A 14,956-nucleotide genomic window follows, 5' to 3' on the forward strand; every position below is an offset into this window, starting at 1 on the left:
TTTCCTTCTTCATTAATTGTTGCACCTGCATACTAGCTTTTAGTTACTCATGAACTTCCCAACATCTTACGATTTGAGAAATATTCTGTCTTTCTGTTTTTTTTAACCAGAGTGGATCATTTGACACTTATTCACATTATATTCCATCGACCATGTTCTTGCCCATTCACTTAGCCTGTCCAAATCTACTTGAAGCTTCCTTGCATCCTCCTGACAACTGACAGTCCCAGCTAGTTTTGTGTCATCGGCAAATTTGTAAATATTACATTTAGGCCCCACGTCCAATATAGATTGTGAACAGCTGTGGTCCGAGTGCAGATCCTTGTGGTACCCCACTAGTAAGAGCCTGCTATCCTGAGAATGACGGCTTTATTCCAACTCTCTCTTTTCTGCCTGTTAACCAATTGTCAATCCATACCAGTATATTACCCCCCAATCCCATGTTCTCTAATTTTATTTACTAACCTCCTGTGTGTGACCTTATCAAAAACCTTCTGTAAATCCAAATAGCCTACATCCACTGGTTCTCCATTATCTTCTTTTTTGGCCTCTTTGTCTCGAGAGACAATGGGTTAGCGCCTGGAGGTGGTCACTGGTTTGTGAAGCAGCGCCTGGAGTGGCTATAAAGGCCAATATTGGAGTGACAGGCTCTTCCACAGTCGCTGCAGATAAAATTGGTTGTCGGGGCTGTTATACAGTTGGCTCTCTCCTTGCGCTTCTGTCTTTTTTCCTGCCCACTGCCAAGTCTCTTCGACTCGCCACACTTTAGCCCCGCCTTTATGGCTGCCCGACAGCTCTTGCAATCACTGGCAACTGACTCCCATGAGTTGTGATCAATGTCACAGGACTTCAAGTCTTTAAAGCGGAGACATGGATGGCCAATGGGTCTGATACCAGTGGCGAGCTCACTGTACAATGTGTCCTTGGGGAACTTGCCATCTTTGATGCGGCTCACATAGCCAGGGAGAATGTTGTCACTGAGACCGCCCTCAATGCAGCCCACCCTCTGCCAGTCATGGATGAGCTGGACGTACAGCCAACAAAATCGAACTCAGTGATGCCATTAATTCTCTAGCCAGCGGAAAAGCCCCTGGGAAGGACGGCATTGTCCCTGAAATAATCAAGAGTGCCAAGCCTGCTATACTCTCGGCACTTTATGAACTGCTTTGCCTGTGCTGGGATGAGAAAACAGTACCTCAGGACATGTGTGATGCCAATATCATCACCCTCTATGAAACAATGGTGACCGCGGTGACTGCAACAAATACCGTAGAATCTCGCTGCTCAGCATAGTGGGGAAAGTCTTCGCTCGAGTCGCTTTAAACTGGCTCCATTATCTATGCTCAAAGTAAATCCTCGAAAACCTCAAAAGGTTTGTCACATATGATGTCCCTTTCATAAATCCATGTTGACTCTGTCAATTTTACCATTATTTTCTAACTGTCCAGTTATCACACCCTTTACAGTAGATTCCATTTTTTCCCCCTAAGACTGACGGACAGAGCAGTGAGGTGATGCAATTTGGGAGAACTAACATGTCAAGGGAATATACAATGGATGGTAGGAACCTAGGAAGTACAGAGAGTCAGAGGGACCTTGGTGTACTTGTCCATAGATCACTGAAGGCAGCAGCACAGGTAGATAAGGTGGTTTGGAAGGCATATGGGATACTTGCCTTCAGTAGCTGAGGCATAGAATGTAAGAGCAGGGAGGTTATGCTGAAGCTGTATAAAACACTACTTAGACCATAGCTGGAGTACCGTGTCCAGTTCTGGTCACCAAACTACAGGAAGGATGTGATTGCGCTGGAGAGGGTGGAGAGAATATTCACCAGGATGTTGCCTGGGCTGGAGAATGTCAGCTACGAAGAGAGACTGGATAGGCTAGGGTTGTTTTCCTTAGAGCAGAGAAGGCTGTGGGGGCGGGGGGTGGGGGGGGTGGGAGGTAGATGCTTGAGGTATACAAAATTATGAAGGGCATTGATAGGTTGGATAGGAAGAACCTTTTCATCCCTTAGCAGAAGGGTCAATAACCAGGGGACATAAATTTAAGGTAAGGGGTAGGAGATTTAGAGGGGATTTGAGGATACAACTTTTTCACTCAGAAGGCAGTTGGAATCTGGAACGCACTGCCTGAAGAGGTGATAGAGACAGGAACACTCATAACATTTAAGAAGTGATTATATTAGCACTTGAAACGCCATAGGAGACAAGGCTACTGGACAAGTGCTGGAAATGGGATTAGATTAGTTAGGTGCCTGATGGCCACATGGACACAATGGTCCAAAAGGCCTATTTCTGTGCTGTACAATTCTGTGAATCTAAGACACTGTGATGTCAAACTAACAGGTCTGTAGTTCTCAAGTTTCCCTCTCCCACGCTTCTTAAATAGTAGGGTTACATTTGCTACTTTCCAGTCTCAGGAACCCTTCCATAATCTGTAGAATTTTGAAAGATACCCACCTTAGCATCCACCATCTCTATAGCCACCTCCTTCAACACTCTGGGATGTAGCTCATCTGGTCCAGGGGATTTATCTGGCATCCTAATAAACCACTTAATTTGATCTAATGCAATCTTTTAATTCTTTTGTTAGCCACAGTTGATTCAACTTTCCCATTGGTTGCTTGTGCTTCAGAGGAATATCTGTCTGTTGTCGACCATGTAGTATTTTAACTACAAGCCATTGCCTGTCTACTGTCAAATCTGTTTAGTGTATTTTCCCAATCCACAACAGCCAACTTGTCCCTCATACTTACATAGTTTCCCTTGTTCAGATTTAAGACCCTAGTTTCAAAACTATCACATTCAAACTTAATGTGAGATTCTGCCGGATTATGGTCATTAATTCTCAAAGGCTCCTTTACAGCAAGGTTATTCATTAGGCTTTTCACATTGCATAATAGTAAATCTATAATCGCCCGATCTAGAATTGTTCCTTCAACGTACTGCTCCAGAAACACATTTCGTACACACTCCAATAAAGGTAGATCGTATTTGACTACCCTAATTAAATGTTTGATGACGTAACAAAGAAGGTTGATGAAGGGTCTGCCATGGATGCTATTCATATGGATTTTAACAAAGCATTTGATATGGTTCCACATAAAAGGCTTGTTAAATTGAGGCTCATGGAGTAAGAGGGTCATTGTCAAAATTAAATTAAACTGGCTTAAGGACAGAAAATAGTGAGTCGTAGTAAATTATTGTTTTGAAGATTGGAGGAAGCTAGACCGTGGTGTTCCCCAAGGGTCAGTGCTAGGACCACTGTTTTTGTTTTTTGAGATGAATATAAGATTTGAATATTGAAATATAGAGCAACATTTCAAAATTTGCTGATGATACCAAACTTGGAGATGGGGCAAAAAGTGAGGTTGATACCAATCAACTGCAACGGGAAATAGATAGGCGAGCAGAATGGGCAGATAGGAGGCAAATGGAATTTAATACAGACAAGTGTGAGGTGATGCATTTTATCATCAGTAACAGGGAGAGGCAATATACACTTAATGGCACAGTTCTAAAGTGTATGCAAGGCCGAAAGGACATGCGGTTCATGTACATAGATGCTTGAAGGTGGCAGGACATATTGAGAGAGTCGTTAGTAAAGCATATGGGATCTTGGGCTTCTTAAATAGAGGTAGTGAATACAGAAGAAGGAAAGTTATGCTGAACCTTTATAAAGCTCTGGTTAAGCCCCAACTGGAGTACTGCATCCAGTTCTGTTCACCACACTTCAGGAATGATCTGAGGGTCCTTGACAGGGTGTAGAGGAGATTTGCCAGAATGGTTCCAGGGATGGAGGATTTTAGCTGCAAGGTTAGTCTGGAAAAGCTGGGATTGTTTCCCTTCTAGTAAAGGAGATTGAGGGGAGATTTGATAGAGGTATAAAAGATGATGACATGTTTGGATAAGGGAGACAGGAAAAGATGTTCACATTAGCTAATGGTACAAGTACTAGAGTTAAGGTTGTGGGCAGCGATACAGGGGGATGTAAGGAACAACATTTTTACACAGCGAGTGGGAATGGCCTGGAAATCAATGCCTACAAGGGTGGTGGAAGCAGAGATGGCGAATGATTTCAAAAGGTTATTGGATGGACACTTGCGGGAAATAAACTTGCCGGAATATGGAGACAGAGCTGGGGTAAGAGACTGACTGGGTTTATCAACAAAGAGCTGGCATGGACATGATGGGCCGAATGGCCTCATTCTGTGCTGAAATAACTATGACTCCATGTCTCTCTGACAGGTGAATACTATCACTACTTCTTTCCTAGACTGGGAAAGTTTATAATGGACTGGGCAGTATCACCCTGTTGAACCCCATAATGTAAGTGAAATGTTTGATGTCCCAGAATGTGGTTAACAAATGTCCTTCACAAACAGAGTAAATCAGTTCAGAGCCACTCACCATTCTGGATCATTCACAATGGGGAGTAGTTTCTCCTGGATTTCTCTACATAGGACAGCAGCCAGGCTTTTAACTGTGTCCCCAACCTCCATGTGGAAAGTCTTGTCAGGGTTAGGTGAGATAAGACACGTTGCCTGGGCGACAGCTTTCTTCAGTTGTATTACTGCTTCTGTGCTCTCTTCAGTCCAACCGGCTTAAACTTGCTCATCATCACCATTAGTTACTTCATAAAGAGGAGACACAGTCTCTGCAAATGGAGGGATGAGGGTCCACTGATACCCACCATCCTGAGGAAAGGACACAGGGCAGTCTTTGAGCTGGACAGGGGTAGAGACTGGATGAGGGTCCACTGATACCCCAGCAGCCTGAGGATATGACACCGGGCAGTTTTTGTGGTGGACAGGGATAGACACTGGATGAGGGTCCACTGATACCCACCATCCTGAGGAAAGGACACAGGGCAGTCTTTGAGCTGGACATGGGTAGACACTGGATGAGGGTCCACTGATACCCACCATCCTGAGGAAAGGACACAGGGCAGTCTTTGAGCTGGACATGGGTAGACACTGGATGAGGATCCACTGATACCCCACCAGCCTGAGGATAGGACACCGAGCAGTCTTTGAGCTGGACAGGGATAGACACTGGATGAGGGTCCACTGATACCCCAGCAGCCTGAGGATAGGACACAGGGCAGTCTTTGAGCTGGACAGGGATAGATACTGCATGAGGGTCCACTGATACCCACCATCCTGAGGAAAGGACACAGGGCAGTCTTTGAGCTGGACAGGGGTAGACACTGGATGAGGGTCCACTGATACCCCAGCAGCCTGAGGATAGGACACCGGGCAGTTTTTGTGGTGGACAGGGATAGACACTGGATGAGGGTCCACAGGTACCCCACCAGCCTGAGGATAGGACACCGGGCAGTCTTTGAGCTGGACAGGGGTAGACACTGGATGAGGGTCCACTGATACCCCACCAGCCTGAGGATAGGACACAGGGCAGTCTTTGAGGGGGACAGGAGTAGACACTGGATGGTCTCGACCTGATGTTGGTCTGGGCTGATGCTGGATGATCTAATCTGGACACCTAGAAAGGTGACACGATTTTGCACCAGCTGGGCCTTAAGTGGATGGTCTTTTATTCCAGTTCCCAAAGTAACTGCAGCAGTTCCTGTAAAAGGGTTAAATGTGTGGACACGGTCTGTGGTGATGAAGAGGAGATCATCGATATATTGCAGCGAGCAGAAAGGCTGCGAAAAGCTCATAAGGGCCCCGGCCATTTGTTTGTGGAGAATAGTGGGGTTATTGTGGAATCCCTTGTGACAGACATGTCCAGGGGTATCTCTGGTCCTCACAAGTGAATGTGAATTTAATTTGTTTCTCTAGTTTTACTGGGATACTCCAATAACCATTTGAGATATCCAGGGTGGTGAAGACAGCACTGCTGCTGGGAATCCGGGAGAGTAGGGTGGGTGTCTCTCAGACAACTGGGTTCACACAGGGGTGACTGAGTTGTGTTTGTGATGGTCAATAGTCACCAGCTGCCATCCGGTTTTCTAACCGGTCAAATTGGGCATTTAGTAATGAATGTGTCTTTGTGAATTACACCCTGGTGTAAATATGACCTGATGTCTGGAATGTATGATATAATCTCAGCTCGCTAAGAATACTGCTTCATGGAGCATGCAATGGTCAGTTAATTTCTTCCGGTCTGCTCATGTTTCCACAGTCATCTTTATGGGTTGTGAATACACTCAGCACCGACTCGAGAATCGCCTGCAGCTCAGGGTCATCAGAGGTGTCTGGTTCACAATCCTCTGATATTTTCATCATGAATATTGAGGGTGCACTGGACACCAGAGTAGGAGTATGCTTTATGGTGCTACAATATACAAGTATAGAGATAATCAATTACTGCTGCTAACCTTTGAGCACATTACTGCCCAGTAGTCCCTGTCCATTATGCAGGGTCATAGAAAAGGGAGGCAGGACTTTGACATGAACTCTGTTCCCTCTCCTACACCACTGTGAGGTCTGATCTAGGGTCACAGATTAACAAAAAGGAGGTCGAAGTAACACCTTTTATTGAGGAATCTCAGTTCAAATACTGCACCAAATCAGAATAGACATAGTCGACATACGAACAGTGACAGGTGAGATCGGCTTTATGGCTATGGAACAGATGTTAAAAGCTATTATTGAAGACGTTATAGCAGGGCACAGAGAAAAATACAAGGTGATCAGGCAAAGTCAACATGGTTTTGTGAAAAGGAATTAATGTTTCACTAATTTTCTGACGTTCTTTGAGGAAGTAACATGTGCTGTGGATAAACGGGAACCGTTGGATGTAATGCACTTAGATTTCCAGAAGGCACTTGATAAGGTGTCACATCAATGGCCATTGCAGAAACTAAAAGCTAATGGTGTAGAGGGTAACATATTGGCATGGATAGAAGATTGGCCTAGCGAACAGGAAACAGAGAGTAGGCAAAATAGGTCATTTTCGGCTTGGCAATATTTAATGACTATTTTTTATTCATTCACGGGATGTGGGCGTCGCTGTCCAGGCCAGCATTTATTGCCCATCCCTAATTGCCCTTGAGAAGGTGGTGGTGAGCTGCATTCTTGAACCACTGCAGTCCATCTAGGGTAGGTACACACACAGTGCTGTTAAGAAGGGAGTTGAAGGATTTTGACCCAGTGACAGTGAAGGAACGGCGATATAGTTCCAAGTCAGGATGTTGTGTGACTTGGAGGAGAACTTGCAGGTGGTGCTGTTCCCATGTATTTGCTGCCCTTGTCCTCACAGTTGGTAGAGGCCGAGAGTTTGGAAGGTGCTGTCTAAGGAGCCTTGATGCATTGCTGCAGTGCATCTTGTAGATGGTACACACTGCTGTCACTGGGCGTCGGTGGTGGAGGGAGTGAATGTTTGTAGATGGGGTGCCACTTAAGCGGGCTGCTTTGTCCTGGATGGTGTCGAGCTTCTTGAGTGTTGTTGGAGCTGCACCCATCCAGGCAAGTGGAGAGTTTTCCATCACACTCCTGACTTGTGCCTTGTAGATGGTGGACAGGATTCGGGGAGTCAGGAGGTGAGTTACTCGCCTCAGGATTCCTAGCCTCTGACCTGCTCTTGTAGCCACGGTATTTAGATGGCTACTCCAGTTCAGTTTCTGGTCAATGGTAGCCCCTAAGATGCTGATAGTGTGGGGATTCAGAGATGGTAATGCCGTTGAATGTCAAGGGGAGATGATTAGATTCTCTCCTGTTGGAGATGGTCATTGTTTGGCACTTGTGTGGCGCGAATGTTACTTCCACTTATCAGCCCAAGCCTGGATATTGTCCAGGTCTTGCTGCATTTCTACACGGACTGCTTCAGTATCTGAGAAGTCACGAATGGTGCTGAACGTTTTGCAACCATCAGCGAACAACCCCACTTCTGACCGTATGGTTGAAGGAAGGTCATAGATGAAGCAGCTGAAGATGGTTGCGCCTAGGACACGACCCTCAGGAACCCCTGCAGTGATGTCCGGGAGCTCAGATGATTGACCTCCAACAACCACAACCATCTTCCTTTGTGCTAGGTATGACTCCAGCCAGCGGAGGGTTTTCCCTTTGATTCCCATTGACCTCTGTTTTGCTAGGGCTCCTTAATGCCATACTCGGTCAAATGCTGCCTTGATATCAAGGGCAGTCACTCTCACCTCACCCCTTGAGTTCAGCTCTTTTGTCCATGTTTGAACCAAGGCTGTAATGAAGTCAGGAGCTGAGTGGAGCTGGCGGAACCCAAACTGAGCAGCACTAAGTATGTATTGCTGAGCAAGTACCGCATGATGGCACTGTTGATGACAACTTCCATCACTTTACTGATGATCGAGAGTAGGCTGATGGGGCGGTAATTGGCCGGGTTGGACTTATCCTGCTTTTTGTGTACAGGACATACCTGGGCAATTTTCCACATTGCAGAGTAAAGGCCAGTGTTGTAGCTGTACTGGAACAGCTTGGCTAGGGGTATGGCAAGTTCTGGAGCACAGGTCTTCAGTACTATTGCCGGAATACTTTCAGGGCCCATAGCCGTTGCAGTATCCAGTGCCTTCAGTCGTTTCTTTATATTACGTGGAGTGAATCAAATTGGCTGAAGTCTGGCATCTGTGATGCTGGGGACTTCAGGAGGAGGCCGAGATGGATCATCAACTCGGCACTTCTGGCTGAAGATTATTGCAAATGCTTCAGCCTTATCTTTCGCCCTGATGTGCTGGGCTCCCCCATCATTGAGGATGGGGATATTTGTGGAGGCACCTCCTCCAGTTAGTTGTTTAATTGTCCACCATCATTCACGGCTGGATGTGGCACGACTGCAGTGCTTAGATCTGATCCATTGGCTATGGGATCGCTTTGCTCTGTCTATCGCATGCTGCTTATGCAGTTTGACATGCAAGTAGTCCTGTGTTGTGGCTTCACCAGGTTGACATCTCATTTTGAGGTATGCCTGGTACTGCTCCTGGCAGGCCCTCCTGCACTCTTCATTGAACCAAGGTTCGTCTCCTGGCTTGATGGTAATGGGAGCGTGTGAGATATGCCGGACCATGAGGTTAGAGACTGTGGTTGAGTACAATTCTGCTGCTGCTGATGATGTACCACCGGAATTAATGCTGGGGCTTCAACTTTTTACAATGCATACAAATGACTAGGATGAAGTGGCCGAAGGTATGGTTGCTAAGTCTGCTGACGACACAAAGATAGGTCGGAAAGTAAGTTGTGAAGAGGACATAAGTGGGCTACAAGTGGATATAGATAGGTTAAGTGAGTAGGCAAACATCTGGCAAACGGAGTGTAATGTGGGGAAAAGTGAAGCTGTCTGTTCTGGCAGGAAGAAGTTTGATAATGCATATTATCGGAATGGTGAGAGATTGCAGAGCTCGAAGATCAAGGGGGAACTGGGTGTCCTAGTGTATGAATTGCATAAGGTTAGTATGCAAGTTCAGCAAGTAATTAGGAAAACTAATAGAATGGTATCATTTATTGCAGGAGGAATTGAATGCAAAAGTAGGGATGTTATGCTTCAGCTATACAGGGCATTGGTGAGACCAAATCTGCAGTCCTATCTACCGTACTGGTCTTCTTATTTAAAGAAGGATGCAAATGTGTTGGAGGCAGCTCAGAGAAGGTTTACGTGGACTGATACTTGAAATAGGCGGTCTGTCTTTTGAGGAAAGTCTGGAAAGGCTAGGCTTATATCAGCTGGCGTTTAGAAGATTGAAAGCCGACCTGATTGAAATAAATAAGCTTCTGAGGTTGGGACAAAGCAAGTGAGGGAGACAGAGAGAGAGAAACCGCGAGAGATTGAGAGAGAGAGCTCAGCGCACCTGCTGCTGAAACCCTCACCCATGCCTTTGTTATCTCGAGACTTGACTATTCTAACACAGTCCGGACTGGTCTACCACATCCTAATCTCTGTAACCTTGTGGTCATCCAGAACTCTGCTGCCATCTTCTAATTTACACCAAATTCTGTTCACCCAACATCCCTGTGCTCACTGACCTACAACTGGCTCTTGTTCCAGTAACACCTCAATTTTAATAGTCTCACTCATGTGATCAAATCCCTTCATGGCCTCAGCCCTCTGATTATCCCAAACCCCTGTCCATTTCCAATATTCCTGAAACTTGTTCATCTTAAAGTCTTTTTCAAATTCCCTTTTTAAAGTGAGTTTCTATCCCTCTGTCTCTCTCCCTGACCACACATTTCATCTCTCAAGCTCCACTGGTGCTGTGGAAGATTGGATCCATAAAATGGTGTGAGCTGCACTGCTGGTCACATCCAGCACATTGTACAGGACACCCGGGCTGGCAAGGCTGCTGGAGTGGGTGTAACGTGTCTGTGTCTGTCGCGTGAAGGGGGGTTTGAAAATGGTGTCAATCAACCATTCTGGCAGCTTTGATGAACGTCTTTGAAACTTGGTCTGTGCATGGCCACTGACCGCCTGTGTTAGTCACTCTCAGCTGAACATACATTCACAGCACGAGGAACCCCCGCTAGTGTTATTTAAAATGACCAGGCATCCAACTTACAGGTGAGGGGCTTTTGACTTACTTCTGCTATTGTAAAGTTAGTGGAGGTTCTGTGGATGGTTTTCTGGAGGTTGTGTTGTGAGCTGCTGCAGACATTCAGGGGGGACAGAGGATTTGGTGACCCAACTCTGGACGAGGTATGGGGACTTTAGTAACAGTGTCTCTGGGTCTATAACCTCTCCAACAATTGGAGCAGAGGCTGCAGTGAGGGGAAGCTCTGTAAAGAGGGAGGAGGAGAGGTCTCTGCCCTCCCCACCCCGAGTTTTCCAAGAGCACAAAGAGCAGTATTCCTAATACGGAGCCCTGGGGAACACCACGGTATACTCCCATTGAGTCTGAACAACAACCTTTCACCACTTCTCTCTGTTTACTGTTCTTTAGCCAATGTTATATCCACACTGTCATTGTCCCTTTAATTCCATAGCATTCATTTGCCTGACCTGTCTGCTGAATGACACTTGAACAAACGCCTTTTGAAAGTCCATATATATAACTTCAATCACACCACCCTCATCAACCCTCTCCATTGTTTTATCAAAGAACTCCAACAAGTTTACCTCACCGCCACCTCCCTCTCTCCAATCCTCCACTGTTGTTAAATTATCAGACTGCTTGTCCGACTTCAGTACTGGATGAGCAGAAACTTCCTCCAATTAAATATTGGGAAGACTGTAGTTATTGTTTTCACTCCCCACTCCAACTCTCTTCCCTTGCTAATGATTCCATCTCTCTCCCTGGTAACAGTCTGAGATTCAGACAGTCTGTTTGCCACCTTAGTGTCACGTTTAACCACGAAATGAGCTTCCAACCACATTTCTCTACCATCACTACAACCACCTATTTCTACCTCAGTGACAGCGCCTGATTTCATCCCTGTCTCAGCTCATCTGCTGATGAAACCTCATTCATGCCTTCGTTGCATTTAGACTTGACTGTTCTTTTTTAAAATTCTTTGATTGAATGTGGGTGTCCATGGGAAGGTCAGCATTTGTTGTCCATGCTTAATTGCCTTTGACAGCTTAGTGACTTGCTCCGCGATTTTAAGGGGCATTTAAAAGTCAACCATATTGCTGTGGGTCTGGACTCACATGCAGACCAGACCAGGTAAGGACAGTAGTGAACAAGATAGTGTTTCACGAAAAACGATGATAGTTTCATAGCACGATGACTGAGACTAGCTTTCTATTCCAGATGTCAACTCATTCCTGGCTTGTCTCAAACATTCTACTCTTTGTAAACGTGAGGTCATCCAAACTCTGCTGCCCTTGTGTTGACTTGCATCAAACCCCATTCCCCAATCACTGACCTACATCAGCTCCCAGTCAAGCAATGTCTTGATTTCAAAATTCTCAACCGTGTTTTCAACTCCTTTCATGTCCTCACCCCTCCTTGTCTCAGTAATCTCCACCAGCCGCACAATGCATCAAGCTCTCAGAACTCCTTCAATCTTGGCCTATTGTGTCTCCTTGATTTCATCATTGCACCACTGGCAGTCAGGTCTTCAGCTGCCTAGGCCCAAAGCTCTGGAATGCCCTCCCTACACCTCTTTTTTTATTCTTTCATTCAATGTGGACATCGCTGGGGGGAAAAAAACAGCATTTGTTCCCATCCCTAATTGTCCTTGACAAATGAATGGCTTGCTAGGACATTTCACGGGGCAGTTGAAGAGTCAACAACATTGCTGTGGACCTGGAGTCATATGTAGGCCAGATCAGGTACGGCTGGCAGATCTCCTTCCCTAAAGGACATTAATGATTCGGGTGGTTTCGTTTCCAACAATTGATGAGAGATTCAAGCACAATTACTGAGAATAGCTTTCATTTCCAGATTTTTATTAATTGAATAAAATTATTCATTAATTGAATTTTAATTTCCACCAGCTGCCTTGCTGGGATTTGAAGCCAGAGCATTAGCTTGGGTCTCTGTATTACTAGTTCAGTGACAGTGTCACTGTTTCTGCCTCCCTGCATCACTTTCCTCCCTTAAGACTCGACTTAAAATCTTCCTCTTTAACCAAGCTGTTGGTCAGCTTACTTCATATCTCCTGTTGCGTCTCGCATCATACTTTGCTTCATAATGCTCCTGTGAAGCACCTTGCAATCCAATGTATTATTATATTAAAGGCACTGCATAAATATAGGTTGTTGTTGATGTTTGTCAGACATGGCTTGTCTTACAATATGGATGCTGCTTGCCATTTATTGACCTTGTTTTTTTCAAACAATACTTTTGTCCTGGGTTGTGAACTGTGAACATTTCCCCACCTGTAATGTTCGATTAATTGGTCAGTAAATATAGGGTTTTCTCCATCTCTCCTTTTTTGAAAAGGGTGGAACATTTACAACCCTCAAGTCTCTATCATCTTTCCCATATCAAAGGAGGATTGGAGATTCTGGACATGGTCTCTGCTATTTCCACCATTCCTTCCCTCAGCAACCCTCATGCATCCCATTCAGACTGGGTAAATGTTCCATTTTATTGTGGTGCAAACAGTGTTAGATTGAAAGCTGTTAACTGAACCTGTTTGTTCAGAGACTTCAATGAATGTCAATCTCCATGGACCCTAATAGTTCAGCTGGAGCGTTTCCGTCTTCTATTAATAAGTGATTAATTTCAATGTGTTATCCCATGGTGTCAGTGGGAGCATCAACCCGGACACTAACAGGGATCAGCAGCTCCAGAGAGAGGGAGAGAGAGAAGATAGATCAGAATCTGAGAGCAATAGATTGGAAAGTTTTAACAATGGACAGGAGTTTATCCTTTTGGTTTGACGAGCTGACTACAGATCATGATTGGATAACGTGAGATTGGCGGATCTATTGTGCCCTTCAGATGATTCAATACATTTACTATCCCAACCTCGCTATCGTTGGTGTCCCTGGTAAGTCTCTGTATCCAGATATTCATTCTCTTCTCAAAGCAAAATACTGCGGATGCTGGAAGTCTGAAATAAAAACAAGAAATGCAGGCACCATTCAGCAGATCTGGCAGCATCTGTGGAAAGAGAAGCAGAGTTAACGTTTCAGGTCACTGACCCTTCTTCAGAACTCAAGAAGAAGGGCCACTGACTTGAAACGTTAACTCTGCTTCTCTTTCCACAGATGCAATCCAGACCTACTGAGTGGTTCCAGCATTTCTTGTTATTATTCATTCTATAAACCATGTTTAACTGCATAACTGATCTTATCATTCACTCTGCCCTCCTTGCTACTGTTGTTGTTCTTGGTCTATCTCTTTCTCCGGCTGTTATCTCTATAAACTATTGCGAATGGTATTACTGCTCTTTTTATTTACTGTCACACCTCTGTTGCTGTTGGCGTCCCTGTTAAGTCTCACTATCCAGCTATTACATACAATGCATTATTCACCTTGTTATTAAAGTATTGGTGGAGATTGAAGCCATTGTTTTCAGTCCCCAAAATACACTCTATTCTCTATCCGAAGAATTGGCACATATATGAGGCTGAAACAGACAGTTCACTTCCTTGCTGATCTCCTTGACCCTGAACGGAGTTCCAATACTGTATCCTGTCCATTACCAATCCTGTCTACTGTATCCTTTTCCTCTGCCTTACGCTATCTTAGGATACAAAAATGGCTTGGTGATAAGCGGCAGAGAGTGGTAGTGCAGGGTTGTTTTTCAGGTTGGAGGCTGGTGTCCAGTGGTGTGCCACAGGGATCGGTGCTGGGTCTTCTGTTGTTTGTCATATATATCAATGACTTGGATGTGAATGTAGGGGGCATGAGTAGTAAGTTTGCAGATGACACCAACATTGGTGGTATAGTGGACAGTGAAGAACGTTGTCTAAGTTTACAACAGGGTCTATAGATCAACTGGGAAAGTGGGCAAAGAATTGGCAAATGGAATTTAACACAGAAAAGTGTGAAGTGATGCATTTTGGGAAGGTAAACCAGGGCAGGACATATACAGTGAATGGCAGGGCCCTGGGCTGTGTTGTGGAACAGAGAGACTTTGGGGTGAAAGTACATAGTTCCCTGAAATTAGCAACACAGGTAGACAGAGTGGTTAAGAAGGCATATGGCATGCTTGCCTTCATCGGCCGAGATAGTGATTACAAGAGGTGGGACCCCATGTTACAGTTGTACAGAACGTTGGTTAGGCCACATTTGGAGTACTGTGTGCAGTTCTGGTCGCCACTCTACAGGAAATATGTGATTTCGCCAGAGAGGGTGCAGAAAAGATCACAAAGATGTTTTTTTTTTTTAGATTAGATTAGATTAGAGATACAGCACTGAAACAGGCCCTTCGGCCCACCGAGTCTGTGCCGAACATCAACCACCCATTTTATACTAATCCTACACTAATCCCATATTCCCAACAAACATCCCCACCTGTCCCTATATTTCCCTACCACCTACCTATACTAGTGACAATTTATAATGGCCAATTTACCTATCAACCTGCAAGTCTTTTGGCTTGTGGGAGGAAACCGGAGCACCCGGAGAAAAC

The sequence above is a fragment of the Heterodontus francisci genome, unplaced genomic scaffold (genome assembly GCF_036365525.1).
Source record: "Heterodontus francisci isolate sHetFra1 unplaced genomic scaffold, sHetFra1.hap1 HAP1_SCAFFOLD_267, whole genome shotgun sequence".
In the NCBI taxonomy this organism is placed as follows: Eukaryota; Metazoa; Chordata; class Chondrichthyes; order Heterodontiformes; family Heterodontidae; genus Heterodontus; species Heterodontus francisci.